This window comes from Malaya genurostris, chromosome 2 (assembly GCF_030247185.1).
Source record: "Malaya genurostris strain Urasoe2022 chromosome 2, Malgen_1.1, whole genome shotgun sequence".
NCBI lineage: Eukaryota > Metazoa > Arthropoda > Insecta > Diptera > Culicidae > Malaya > Malaya genurostris.
Window position 1 is genome coordinate 260,853,160 of NC_080571.1, and position 14,774 is coordinate 260,867,933.

Below are 14,774 nucleotides of genomic sequence, written 5' to 3' on the forward strand. Positions count from 1 at the left end.
TTTTTACAAATGTCGGAATATTTTGCTGTATTTCTTCCTCGTTAAATTTCCTACGAAAATATTTGATCTACTGATTTTTAGTGTTTATAGGTTGATCTCCAGCCGAATTTTTTTGCAATCACTTACTAAATCCATACTAACTTTAAACCACGGGCGCGAAAATATAGTTTCACCGATCGAGCTAAAATTTTTCATTGTTCTTACGAAACCTAAAAGAAACATGAACAGTTTGGTGTGAGCGGGAAAATAAACCTTTTCATCTTTTTCCCATACAACCTCCCTCCCTATAGTACACATAAATGCAACATAAGACTAAGTACATCATAATTTATTTTCACGCCAGCGTTATTACGATAGCTCGACAGAAAAGCTTTTAATATACTCCAGTGATTTTAAAGAACATGTGTTTTATCTTCAAAACCACACACACATACATACGAAATCAATGGAAAAACTCGATTTATGTAAAACTGATGGTCGAACTAACGGATTCTCAGGATTAGCTCTTGATCAAAAGCACAGAATCGTCAACCCTCGGAACCCAACCCCGAACACGCCACTGTTTCAGAACGAAGCAATCGCTGGGCACCCAGCAAACTTCGACAACCCATCTTTCGGCTCTTACCAGGGTTGACATAGTTCGAGATTTATTGGAAACACTGAGATAAAATTAATCTTCCCGGAACAAAAATTTATTAGCGCTAAGAATTATACCGAAACACTAAAATCACTCAAATGGCGATAGACATCTCGAAGCAATTATCGCCGCCATCCCTGTGTCACCATTTCGGGCACCGTACGGAGCTTCCGGAGCTGCCACGATTTCGTTTATATACTGGGTAACGCCTTGCCTCGAATGGAGTGCCGGAACGTTCGGAATAGGAAAGACTGTGCAGCAAAATCTTTAATGGATTCCAAAAGCCAACAGCATGTGGCCAGACAACGACCGTCGAGTTGTCTGATCAGCGAACACGACAAGCTCTCGCATTTTAATGCTCCATACACAGATCCATACATAGAAGGGTACATGGTTAAGTAACAATCCATCGAACCGTTGAAACCCTTGCAGTCATGTTCTACATGCCACCAGCCGGAAGAAGGTTGTACGCGAGATGTGAGCCATCTTCTTAACTTTCTGCCTTGGCTTCCACTGTAGAAGAGACCCGTTCCGCAAGTTGCCACAAAACAGTTTGCCGGAAAGACGTTTCTGCTGCTGTAACTATTTCACATTCATAATGTATGCCCTGCGAAATATTGTTCGGCTGGCGAATAGGCGTATGATATGACTTCGGCATGACATGGGTGCGAGCGGGCCTCTGGTGCCTTAGCATGCCAGGAGAAAAAGACGTTTGTCGGAATTTACGGGCACTACGGTGGTGTTTTTGCTAAGCGCACTGTAGCGCTAGTGATAAGTCCCTCTCGTGACGGAACCGAACCGAAAGAATGGAGGCATCTTTCTCTCTCGCTCTTTCTCTCTTCAGCTGTAGACTGCGGTGAATGTCAGCTTTTTGACAATCAAGCACAGCTTCTACACTAACTTGACTCGTCGCAAGTGATTTATGATCTCTTGTTTTTTGAGGTTAGAATAAATCAGGCAATGATCGCATTATTTATGAAATATTCAGAGACTGTACATTCCTAGCTCTTGAGTGAAGTAGAAAAACAATATTTTCAATGGCAGGCTTTTTAAAAGATTGTTGCTTGTTTGTTTTCATTCTAAAAAGAAATATTCGACGACAATCATTTATGTCCCTGTTGACCCAAAATACATGCTCTCTGTGTGTGTAGGACAAATTTCCAATGCAGCACTGTTTTCAGATTTTTAAACACCTATTTTCTGATTTATAAGTGGGTCATTGTGAGGCTGTCCATAAAAGACGTCACGCCGCAAGGGGGAGGGGGGTGTATCATAAAACGTGACCTTTTGTGACAGGGGGGAGGGGGGGAGGTTTTTGGAATGTGACGTACAATATTTTCAATGAGCGCATTTTTGAAATACTTAATTATATTTGTTTTGCCCTATTTCCTGAAAAAATCTCCACAATAAACGTTTACATTCTATAGTAAAACGTGTATTTGTTGATGTAAAAGCTTTTTCTTGGAAATTCGGAAATGAGTGATGCAGGAAATCATTTCTGTTGTGATCAGCAAAAGTGCACGGAGGAGCGAGTAAATTAGCGATATTAATAAATTTGGCCAAATATGAGTAAAAAAGAAAAAGATACCTTCAAACGGTTTAACTTAAGTTATGCACTGACAATTTTTTCAGTAATTTGATTTTCTAGCATTGATAATAGTATATTATAAGAATTCCTCTTATCTGATTCTGATGCAGTTTATTCAATTGTACTCCATTTGAAAAAGGGCGGGAGATCAACGATTTCAGACGTAGATCATGTCATGTCCTATCTTGATCATATGTGATTTTCCTCCACCAACATCAAAGCTTATCGAATCATCCAATGATTGAACTTACATAAATCAAGAATCATTTTAGCTCAAAATCACTACCCATTGTGTGACGGAAGATCAGTACCGATATTGATCGATGTGATTTAAATTTCACTGATCAACTGATAATAAAAGGATTCTCCGGCAGTGATCTCGTTTTGATGAGGTTTTGGTCTTTATTTTCTCAGCCCTGTATGCTACACTAAGGAAATATTATTCTTTACCTAAAACAATAATATATCTATATCGATTTTTCCCTCATATTTATATGGTTTGTCATACATATTGAATGTGTTGAGATGAATTTTATTTATTTTGAATTCGTGACATGTGACATAGGGGGAGTGGGGGGTCTTTGCTTCTGTGACAATTTGTGACAAAGGGGGGAGGGGGAGTAAAAAATCGTCAAAAAAGTGTGACGTCTTTTATGGACAGCCCCTGTGTCGATACCTCACTAGTTGAATTCGATAAGAATAAATGGAAATATAACGGAACTCTCTGATACGAAAGAAGTCTATTTCTTTGCTTTTAATTCAACGACCAAGCGGATTGAAACAGGGCTCCTAGCAGTCGATTCTGATGATGTTTTGACAGAGAATTTTTCAGGAAGCTCTCTCTCTTTTTCCTGTCGTGAAAGTTTTGTTGCAATACATTAAGATTTAAAGCAATTGTGACCGATGGAAGCCGAAACAACTAAATCAATTTTGGACACTCATAGTGAAAATTCAACATGATAAGGGTGGATGTATTTTTGCAAACACTTTCTTCCAATCGAAGTAACTCGGAAACTCTAAATTGTACACGTGGGCCCTAGCATTAGTAACAATTGGTTTAAGGGCTGACGCCTTTTTGTTTTAGAGTGTTTTAGAGGACTATTTTCACGCTTCAAATCTAATTTTCTCAGAAACGGTGACGAATATCTAAAAACCCAACTGACAATCTCTTAAAAAAATAGTTTAGATTATTCTGTAAAAATTTCAGAATGATTCATTGACTTTAGCGGTCGAGAAAGTCTTTTTTCTGAAGAAAGAATCACATAGCGGAAAACGCCGTCTTTCAACTTGCTCATTGAATATCTCGCCTTCAAAAGCATGGATCAAAAATCTATCCTGACAATGTCTAGATCATTTAATTTACATGCGATTAGTGCATGTTATTTTTGTGAAGTTTAATCGATTTCTATAGCGGTTCAATTTTTTCTGCTCCAGTTTTCTGGTAACGTAACGAAACATGAGGGAGAAATTAAATGGGCTTAGCAAGGTTGCCAAACAAGCGGTAGCTTTATTCAATTTAATGTGATGAAGTCAAACTTGTAACCGAAAATATCGAAACTTTTCTGGTCACCCGGCCCATCCAGAGTCATTTTGCACATATGCGAGAGAACATGGAGAGAAATGTAATACGCAGAGCGAGGCACGTGATTATACGCGACCAACTGGCCCTCAGCCCATAAGGTCATTTAACATGCCGTCCACTCAGTTGAGCCTCAGTAGTCGGTGAGTGCAAAAGTATCGATTTTTTCGTCAAAAGCCAAATTTTCTAGCACCAGAATTTTTGGTTTGTACAATATATTCCCAGGGACAAATTATACACGGTGAGTGTTTTCAACTAATTCAGATGCGCTGAATCTTATGGTACTAGTAGTTTTTTTTCGTTAAAATAATTTTTCTTTGTGTTATGATATCGCAAAAACGAAACGAAGCGTTGGGGTAAAAATGATCACCAAAAGCTCTACACTATTTTCGAGTGCGTACCAATAAAATAGTCCAAAAATTCCCATATCTCGGGATGATAACAAAAACGATATTACCGACGACGGCGACGTGTGTACGTTTCTAAAGCACATTCGACATCGGCAGGGTAAAAGAAGGGCGAATATTCAGAACCATCGAAGAATTTGGACAAATGCTGCGTTTATTGAGACAAATTACTCAATAATCAGCGTTACATAGTTTGCATTGAATGCTCCTACAAAGCTCACCCAGACTGTGCGCTCAAGTGACAGTATTTTCACAGGCGTGAATTTCTTACCTGAGCCAGACATTGAATCGGATTATGAGTAGAACGCTCTTTCATTCATTTAAGTAATGATCTTAACTCAAAACATATTAGTATTTTGTTTCACATATTGTTCCATCATTTTTAATAACAGATCGGCTGAAAAGTTCGTATCGTTTCTATGAGAGGGCGCCACTAGAATTAAATCCATACCATTTTCAGTTAGTACTAACCTTCAAAAGATACGTGTATAAATTTGACAGCTGTCTGATTATTAGTTTGTGAGATATTGCGTTTTGAGTAAAGCTACTTTTGTTATTGTGAAAAAAATGGAAAAAAAGGAATTTCGTGTGTTGATGAAACACTGCTTTTTGATGAAAAAAAGTGCCGCCGATACCAAAAAATGGCTTGATGAGTGTTATCCAGACTCTGTACCGGGCGAAGCAACAATTCGTAAGTGGTTTGCAAAATTTTACTGGTCATATGAGCACCGAAGACGATGAATGCAGTGGACGTCCAAAAGAGGCTGTTACCGATGAAAACGTGAAAAAAATCCACAAAATGATTTTCAATGACCGTAAAGTGAAGTTGATCGAGATAGCTGACACCCTAAAGATATCAAAGGAACGTGTTGGAAATATTATTCACGAATATTTGGATATGAGAAAGCTTTGTGCAAATTGGGTGCCGCGTGAGATCACAATCGATCAAAAACAACAACGAATTGATGATTCTGAGCAGTGTTTGGAGCTGTTATATCGAAATAAAACCGATTTTTTTCGTCGATTTATAACAATGGACGAAACATGGTTCCATCACTTCACTCCGGAGTCCAATCGACAGTCAGCTGAGTGGACTGCACGCGATGAACCGAACCCAAAGCGTGGAAAGACTCAACAATCGGTCGGTAAGGTTATGGCGTCTGTATTTTGGGATTCGCATGGTATAATATCTATCGACTACCTTGAAAAGGGAAAAACCATCAACAGTGACTATTATATAGCGTTATTCGAACGCCCTCGAAGGACGAAATTTAAAAAAAAAACGGCCTCATTTGAAGAAGAAAAAAGTTTTGTTTCATCAAGACAATGCACCGTGTCACAAGTCGATGAAAACCATGCTGAAATTGAACGATTTGGGCTTCGAATTGCTCCCTCATCCACCGTATTCTCCAGATTTGGCTCCCAGTGACTTTTTCCTGTTCTCAGACCTCAAGAGAATGCTCGCTGGTAAAAAATTTAGAAGCAATGAAGAGGTAATCGCTGAAACTGAGGCCTATTTTGAGGCAAAGGACAAATCGTACTACAAAAATGGTATCGAAAAGTTGGAAGATCGCTATAATCGCTGTATCGCCTCTGATGCAATTATGTTGAATAATAAAAACGAATTTTGGCAAAAAAATGTGTGTTTCTATTAAATGATACGAACTTTTCAGCCGAACTGTTATATCTACGAGAACTTTTATTTTTTTTATTGCTGGATCTAATTGTCATTTTTTTGTCGTGAATGTCGTGAACTTACTTTTCTATGGGGCGCCTTTTCTAAATTTATCCTCTGAGAGAGTGATAAGTTTTTGATCGTGAATATCTCTTGTTGCATCTAACGAATCAACATAATTTTTGCTACATGCTACCGGAAATATGATCACAATTTTATGATAAAATTTTCAGTTGTGTGACATAATCTCAATCAATTCAAAATTAAACTTTTCTTAAATGTTTGGTATAAACGAGTATCAAAGAGGATAATTCATAAGGCGCGTTTGATCTGAGAAAGGATTTAAAAAATCTAACTAGCAATAAAATCGAAATTTTTCAACTTGAACTTGTATAGTAACAGCATTGAAGTAATTCAATAGTACACTATTGAAAAACCTGTCTCATTTGACCCATGTCAACACCAGCCAATCAGAACGCGTTGTGAGGAAGAGAACAAAATATCTGCTGCTGTACAACAAATCGTTCAAGAAAAATGTTCCGAACAGTGCATAATATCGTAGTGAGTTCTACAATTTGGTCCTTCTGAAAGGCAGCATTGAATCCCGTACAGCATCCTGATAGTTTCTTTCAATGAAATGCAAATCCAAAATGAAATAATCGACATTAAAATTCTGTATGCGGCTATTTTTATAGCCGTTAGGACCGCCCATTAGTGAAAATGCTACAAACGAAATCACGTAAAAAGAAACCTCTTAACAAAAATTGGATCAGTTTGGATCAGATTCAAAATCAGCCGTTCTAATAGCTCTAAAAGTTTTCTAAAGATCTATTAGGATTTGTTGCTTGCAAATCGAAGGTAAATATCCTCAGTTTAGTGCAAATCTAGAACTGTTTGATTAGATTTGTGTACTTTTCACTGTGTGATATTCACAGTAATCGAGATCAAGTGAAGCCTTCTTTGTTTTTGCGAAAAATGTAAAAAAGGGGAATGCTTGCATAATTCACACAATTGATCAACTAATTGATATTCGGAAGAGTTAAGCAACATGTCAGTTGTTTTCGTATTCACAACATCCAGTTATGTCTCTTACTTTACCCACCCGTCTTTTTTTCTTGGCGGAGAAGCGTTTGCATGGCTCTCCAACGAATGAAGGGAGTCCAGTGGCTCGCTATTCACGCTTCCGTCCATTGGTTCGGTGTCACTTTTTTTCTGGCGAAATCGTCGTTACTACTTTGTCCAAGCGTTGGGTGTGTTGTTAGTTGTAGTTGGGATACCTTGTCCTGTTGTTGATGTCTGTCTCCGATGTGCTGGAGTTTTTGGGGTTAGTGTTGAGGGAGCGCTGTTGTCCTTTTGTGCAGATGTCTTCTTGTTCAGTTTTGCACATGGGTTACTATAGCGAACGGCTTTTTGGCAATAATGATATGTGACCATCTGATTGTCATAGGTAACAAGTGATTTTCACGGAATTCTTGTATCTTGGTAGAAATTCACAAAAGAAGGTATAGCCTTCTTCAAGCGCATGCGTAACAAACGTACACCATTTAGAATACATGGGAAAAAGTTCTTCCATTTCTCTTTTTCGATGGAAAAAATCATTCCGTACTGAGACATAGTTTTGCGAATATAAGGACGCTTGAGGGAAGATCATGCACACGCACTTCTACAGCACTATCTTTCATATATACTGGAATGTTGTACTTAATGTTCTCGTGCTCTACATAGTGCACATTGTTATTGTCTTTAGCGAATTGAATTACATCCAACTCTTTAGAAAACTGGATGTAAACAACATTATTTGTCTTGTTGCAAAATGCACACGTTTGATATCAAGGTGCATTTGCTCCTTAAGCAAGCATTGAAGTTCTCGTATCGAAGGTCGAATTTTGCACTACCTGAAGTCAACAATAAATGTATTCTTTCGTACCGGCGGTAGCTTTTGTTCGTTTGGCTCACTCATTTCGAGATCGTTCTATTGTTCACTACACAATACTGTACTTGGTTTCTTCCGTCCCCAACGTAAGCGGTTTTGTTTTATCGACTGACTTGGATAAGATGTGAAAGCGAACTCAAATTATATTTTTCATGTGCGAAACTATTGTAGAATATTAGAAAACCAAGAAAAAATAATTGACACACAATATTTGGTCATGTCTGATTGTTTCAAAATGTGACAGGCCATTTTACCCCACCCATTTTGAGATTCTCGATTTCGAGGTTGGTGCACTCCGAGACAGATTGCGCTCGTATAAGTAAAGATATGTACGTCAAACCAAATGCGTTTTGTAACTGAAGGTTGTATATAACATTCCGAGTGACAATATTATTTTACGCGATATTTTTTACATAAGAGCAGAAGTGACCGTTTCCGACCCGATCTCCCCCAGTGAAATGAATTTGCTCACAAAGACCTTTCTCCTAGAAGTAGCCGTTTTCGATAGGTTTAGACACGAAGGTAAAAAAACTCGTTTTTTTATTTGCGCCGTCTAATCAAGACCACACGGTTAAAAATACTTACATCTACTTTCATGCACATATTTGGAGCAGGAAATTTACTCCTTAGTTACTCCTTAGATCTTTACTTTTCAATTTACACAATTCGAAAAAAGTTCTTGATTAACATCCTATAAGATGCACATAAACGGAGCGTCTTATTTCATACAAATTCATATTTAAGAACATGTAAAATTGTGTGATTTGAATATCACATGGCTTGAATTCGAACTAAATAAAAAACAAAATATCAACAGCAACAGCGCGACTTGAACCGAGAAACATTCGATCAAGAAGCACATTGGTTAATCGACTGAACCACAGACGAATAATTAATACATATAAATCCATACCTGGTAGCCGAGTGTAAATTACACTCGGAGCGTGTGAAATTCTGTGTAAGTAGAATTTTGCGTCATTTGAAAAATTAAGTAGTTTTAAATTGTATCGTTTGTAGAATTATATCACCTGTTAAAATCATATTTTTTTCGGTGTACTTTAAAAGCAAAACTAAGTGTAAATTAAAATATGTCGCATAATTAATTGAAAATCGAGACATTCTAATTTAGTTTTACATCGATGATGGTTTTCAATCAAATTTTTGATTCAATTCTATTTCAATTGTCTATTTCAGAGTATTATTGAAATACACGTTGTGTTAATTGCAATTTTTTTCCTGTCAAGAGCGAAAATCAAAGGAAATAAATTCCATTTAATTACACTATATTAAACAATCTTTACTTTATTTTAGAAGCTTGAAGAAGGTTGAAGGTCATTATTAATTAAGAACGGCTGTTTTCTATTGGAAACTGTTCGACGCTTCGACCACTGCACGGTGGCCCGAAACGGGAAATTAGCGAAACAAAAATATTATCGCTATTAAATATTATGTTTTGTAGTTTGAATTAATTTTAATGAGTAACAAAATAACACCCTCTCGGATTCCTCTTCAAACTTTCTTTATTTTATGATCTTTCAGAAACCGTATAAGATTAGTTATTACCGATCTGGTATCTGTTGAATATTTATATTAGACCTTTTTTAATCCACCTAGTGGTGTAATGATGCCTTTCTCATATAACTTATGTTTTCAATCAAATCATCCTGTCAAGATATTTTTTTCAAACTTGAACTTTCTTTGGTATAAACTACCATCACCTTTCCAATTTGTAAACAGTTTTGTCAGGTTAATATAGATTTAAATGTGGCAACCCTGCACGCTATACAGAATTCAACAATGTACGCTGTGTGCTAGGCGGGTGTGTATTCTTCTTCTTCCGTACCAGCACGTACCGATTTCGCATCATTTTGTATGACAGTTTGAAAGTTTTGATACTCTCTGCCCTATAATTTCGGAACCGGAAATCGGATCTGGATGGAATTGCACAGTATATTTTAAGATAATGAGAGCTTTAATTTGAGAGATGATTTCTGAACATCGGTTTAACCGTTGCTGAGAAATCGAAGTGAGTTCCGGTTTTGGAGCTTTTCTTCACCATTATCGGTGCTTTCGGAAGCGGAAACCGGGGACTAGTAGTCCCAAAATAGGTTTATACACCCACTAATTAACAAGATGTGCCAACTAGATAAATTTTGCAATAAGTTTTATAAAAATGTGCACCTAGTTTCGCTATCGCTTGTGAAAAACTACTCATGAAATTGAAAGTTTTCGTCGTGAAAGTCAGATCTTGATCAACTTTTCGGGGACATTTTGAAGAATTTTACGATCTTTCATTGGCATCTTAGTTTGTAAAACTCGGTTGAGAAATTTCCGAGAAATTCGAATGCGTATTTTCTATAGATTTGCACATATTACTTTGTAATTCCGGAGTTGGACAAAGATGAAATTCAGTAGCGAGCTATGGGACCATAAGACCTTTTGTTTGAATCTAAGTTTGTGAAAATCGGTTCAGTGATATTTGAGAAAATCGAGTGACATTATCTGTCACATACACCCGTACACAGACATTTGCTCATTTCGTCGAGCTGAGTCGAATGGTATATGACATTCGGCCCTCCGGGCCTCGGTTCAAAAGTCAGTATTCACAGTGATTGTATAGCCTTTCTATATGAGAAAGGCAAAACAATCATAACTTCTGAATGGTAGCTAATATTGGAACCTTAGTTGAACAAAATTGTTCACAAAAAGGTGATTTTTTAAGAGCCGCCCTACATTTACTCCGAAAAATTTATGTAACTCGATCAAATAAAGATGGCTTTATCAACAAAGTGGCTCAAAATAAAATTTCTTACAATTTCACTGTGGAATGCAATAATTTTTTAATTCAATTAAGAAAATTAGACTACAGAGTTTAGTCCAAACATGGACCACCCTAAAAATCTTTTACATCAAAGGATGCGCCAGTTGAATACAAACCATTTTTGTGAAGACACCTACTACAAAAAAATAATGAAAATTTATTAGCGAAAATATTTTTGTCTCACTAATTTCCAATTTCGAATTTGGTTATGACATTTTTCCAGGGAAACTTTAAGTTTATTAGTTGTAAAGGATTTAAAAAAATATTTGTTATGCAGTGGGTGTTTGTTTCTGTTGAATTTGTGAATGCTGTGGTGACCCCAGACTTTTTTCGTTTTTTGTTACTTTGGAGAGATTTTAACAGCTACAAAATGGCGGATTTTTTCGTGAAAAATCGCATTCTTGACTTTAAACAACCACCAAAAATTTAAAAAATAAAACAAATAAAACAAAAAAGTTGGGGTCTAGAAAAACATCTACTATAACTATGGTACTTTGATTTGTTGACTTCTGATTAGTCTGCGCTGAGATACAGTGGACACCGCAAATCATGATTTCAAAGTAGTGTCATCAAAAATACTCCTTCATCGATTGGAGCCATATACATCTAACATTTTTTTGAACAAGCGGTTATTTCGACCTTAATGTCAATTCTGATTTGACAGAAACTTAGTTTTATCCTTCCGCTGAACGGAAATGTTTGTGTGGAGTTGAAACCACGAGACCATCCGTTATCGCTTCGCCAACTAGGCTTGCGATCAGCTTGAAGAAGACTCCGATTTTTGCCAAAAAATCATCTTCTCGGATGAGGCACATTTTCATCTCGGCGGGTATGTTAATAAGCAAAATTGTCGCATCTGGCGGACGGAAAATCCGCACGTTATCATGGAAAAGCCGATGCATCCTCAGAGAGTGACGGTTTGGTGCGGATTTTGGTCTGGCGGCATCATTGGTCCATTTTTCTTCGAAAATAAGGCAGGAGCCACCGCCACGGTCAATAGCGAGCGCTACCGCGTCATGATTAGCGATTGGTTCTTCCCGTTACATGAAGAGGAAGACTTGGACACCATTTGGTTCCGACAAGACGGCGATCCGTGCCAACACTACGATCGATCTTCTGTGCACAGTCTTCGAAGATCGAATTATCAGTCGAAATTCGGATGTCGTTTGGCCACCTCGGAGCTGTGATTTGAGGCCGTTAGACTATTATCTTTGGGGTGCTGTCAAAGATAAGTGTTATGTGGACAAGCTAGAGACAATTCAAGTCTTGAAGGACAACATTCGTGCAGCCATAGTTGAAATAAAGCTGCATACAATCGAAAATGTACTAAAAAACTGGACCGACCGTATGGCGTACTGCAAGGCCAGCCGAGGCAGCCATTTGAATGAAATTATATTCCACAATTAACCGGAAGGATTGTACTTTAATATGAGAAAAGAAGTTTTGAAATCGGATGAACCGTTTGTGTTTTATTGCATGTTTAAAAAAAAGTTACATGGTGGACCCTGTATTGGAGAAGCCAAATGAATGAGAAACTCACTAGAAAAACTATGTTTTGGAAAAAGATATGCTCTGAGACAACCTGCGTTCTTATGCATTCCGTGCATACGCGTTACTATTTCGCCACCCTAAGCCTTATGATAGACACAACTCAAGCACACGACTGGGTATGATAAAGCGTACATCGAAATGTGTCTATGTGGTCTATATCCTAGCCGCCTCACGATCGGTATCCAATATCCAAACATCTTCTCTGTTCATCAGACAACAAACACTAGTCTTCAACTCCTTCACCGGCTTATTTCTCACTGTGTTTCGATTGATGTTTTGTATTTTGGAAAACATTTGAATTTATTTAGTTGAACAATAGCTCAAAGCAAAATTTGCAAAACTAGTGGTTTTTTTCAACAGTTTGACCCAAACACACCGTAGGTCCGCTGATTTTTTCTCACGCTCTATTTTTAAATATATTGTATATTTTCTGCCCTAGATTCGTTTTCACACACGGAAAACCCTCCAATCAAAAAATTACGACCTCGCAATTTATGATTTTTGCAGTTGTTATTTTAACTGATTCAACCAATTTGGTATTTGATTTACACAAATTGAAGTAGTTGAAAAATATGTTGTTTTTAATGCTGTCTAATGTCAAAAACAGTACAAAGCAAAACAAAAATCGCAATGAAAAATCAATTATTACTTTAGTTGAAATTCAAACGCGTTTCTTAAATATTTTCATGCAAACGAAATTCGCTTATTATACGTTTGTAAAACTCGTGAAGAGTAGCTTTTAAATGATAGTAAATTAATGTTTATCATAACACTAGTTGTCAGAATATTAATGAGATGATAAATTATCTACATCTTTACTGCTCTAGTGTTAGAAGAAGTAACGATTGATATAAAGTAGTGATATGCACAGAACTGATAGCCGTTAGAGATATTGCAATTAACAAAACGTGTTTAACCAAAACTAGAACCCAGTGAATTGTATGCGTTTGAATTTTAGTCTTAAAACCAACTTCATTCTCCATCGTATTGTATGAACAAAGTGATTAAATTGAAAAAGTTTAATATTCATTCATATAATCTGTTGAAACTGTAAGTTGCAATGGCTCAAAAAACAGAAATCAATGCGTTCGGTTCGACTTTTTGTTCGTAAGTAATATAGTGGTCACAATTAGAAAGTTTCGTTGACACCGGCACTAATAAAAGACAGTATATTAAAAACAAAAATAAAAATGGTTTCAATGAATAATTCATTTAATATAAAGCAAGGGCTGAGAAAGGTTATATCTTACCATACCGAATTTTTATTTAAAAACTCAGAGCGTATATCAATAAGGAATATTTTATTATCATTCAAAATCAATAGTTTGGCTTAAGTTGAAATAACTAATCGTAATATCTAAAACAACTAAAACCGATTTGTTTTTCAACTCACATAACTGTTAAATCAAAAACAAGGTCGGTTGTTGTAACTAAAATCTTTATTGAAATTGAAAGGTATGTGTCTTGACTAACTGACACCCTCTTTTTTTTTCAACCAAACTTTTGTTATTTCAACCATCGTTTCTGTTGATCGAAAAACAAAAATGACAGTTTAGAAAAAACAACAATCGATTAGTTGTACCAAATTTTAACCAATAAAATTCAGAAAAACAACTAATATTTCGGTTGTTTCACGATCGCGAGGGGTTCCGTGCAGTCAGTGTTTCCTTTTAAGTGTTCAACACTCGATAAACTGTTTTTCCATCACAGCTTGATTGGGATCGAACCGTTACGGATTTTTCCAAGTGTTTGTAAACATAATTTTTAGCTTTCTTTCGAGTTCCTTTAGACGATATTGCTAAACGCAAAAGACTGCTTTATTCAAACTTGCATCAGTTTTTTCTATACAGCAGTGTAAACAAACCACTGTCAAAAAATAGCTACTAGCTGCACGCGAGGAGCCTGTCAATATACTTTCAGTCATCTGTTACAACCTATTTTCAGACAACATATTTGTACAATTTTTAGTTTCTGAATCATAACAATTTGTAGAAAGTGTTTGTAAAAGTACTCTACCCTTTTTGAAAATTAGCTTTGATACCTTCATGCAAAACAAATGGTCTGCCATACTGCAAACCTGGGCAATGTTTCACCCATTTCTGAGTATGTGAAGTCTGATGAGTTTCATTTCTGGAATTTCTCAATCGTTAGATTTTCCTTTATATTTACCTCCACATTATCTTGAATGTCCTTCACTAACATGATGATGATGATGTTGTGATATTAAATACAACGACTCCATCGAACCTCAACGAATAACGAAATCGGACCTCAACGTCAGCTCCGCGATCAAACATTAAAAATGCAAAAATATGCTAATATAAATTAAACACGACAGCCACATTTTCATTTTATTGCACATGGGACTAATGCGATGGAAGTCAACCATGCGTGGAAGCTCAAATATTAATTCCTGCTAGGAGCAGACCGATTCGATGCATTATCCTCGCTCTCGGGTATGACTGTTTAACATCCGCAATCCACAAATAATTATTGATGAAACCATGAGCAAATAACGCAAATACAGTGAGTCCTGCCACCCGATAAATTATCATCGAAACCGGTATCGGGTACCGCTACGGT

The 14,774-nt window shown here is 36.7% G+C and overlaps 1 protein-coding gene across 1 annotated transcript in view; it reads right to left on the reverse strand.

The window, feature by feature from the left end:
* Nucleotides 1–14,774, reverse strand: part of LOC131429206 (low-density lipoprotein receptor-related protein 12-like) — a 272,621-nt gene that overhangs the window by 225,312 nt on the left and 32,535 nt on the right. The window lies entirely within an intron of this gene.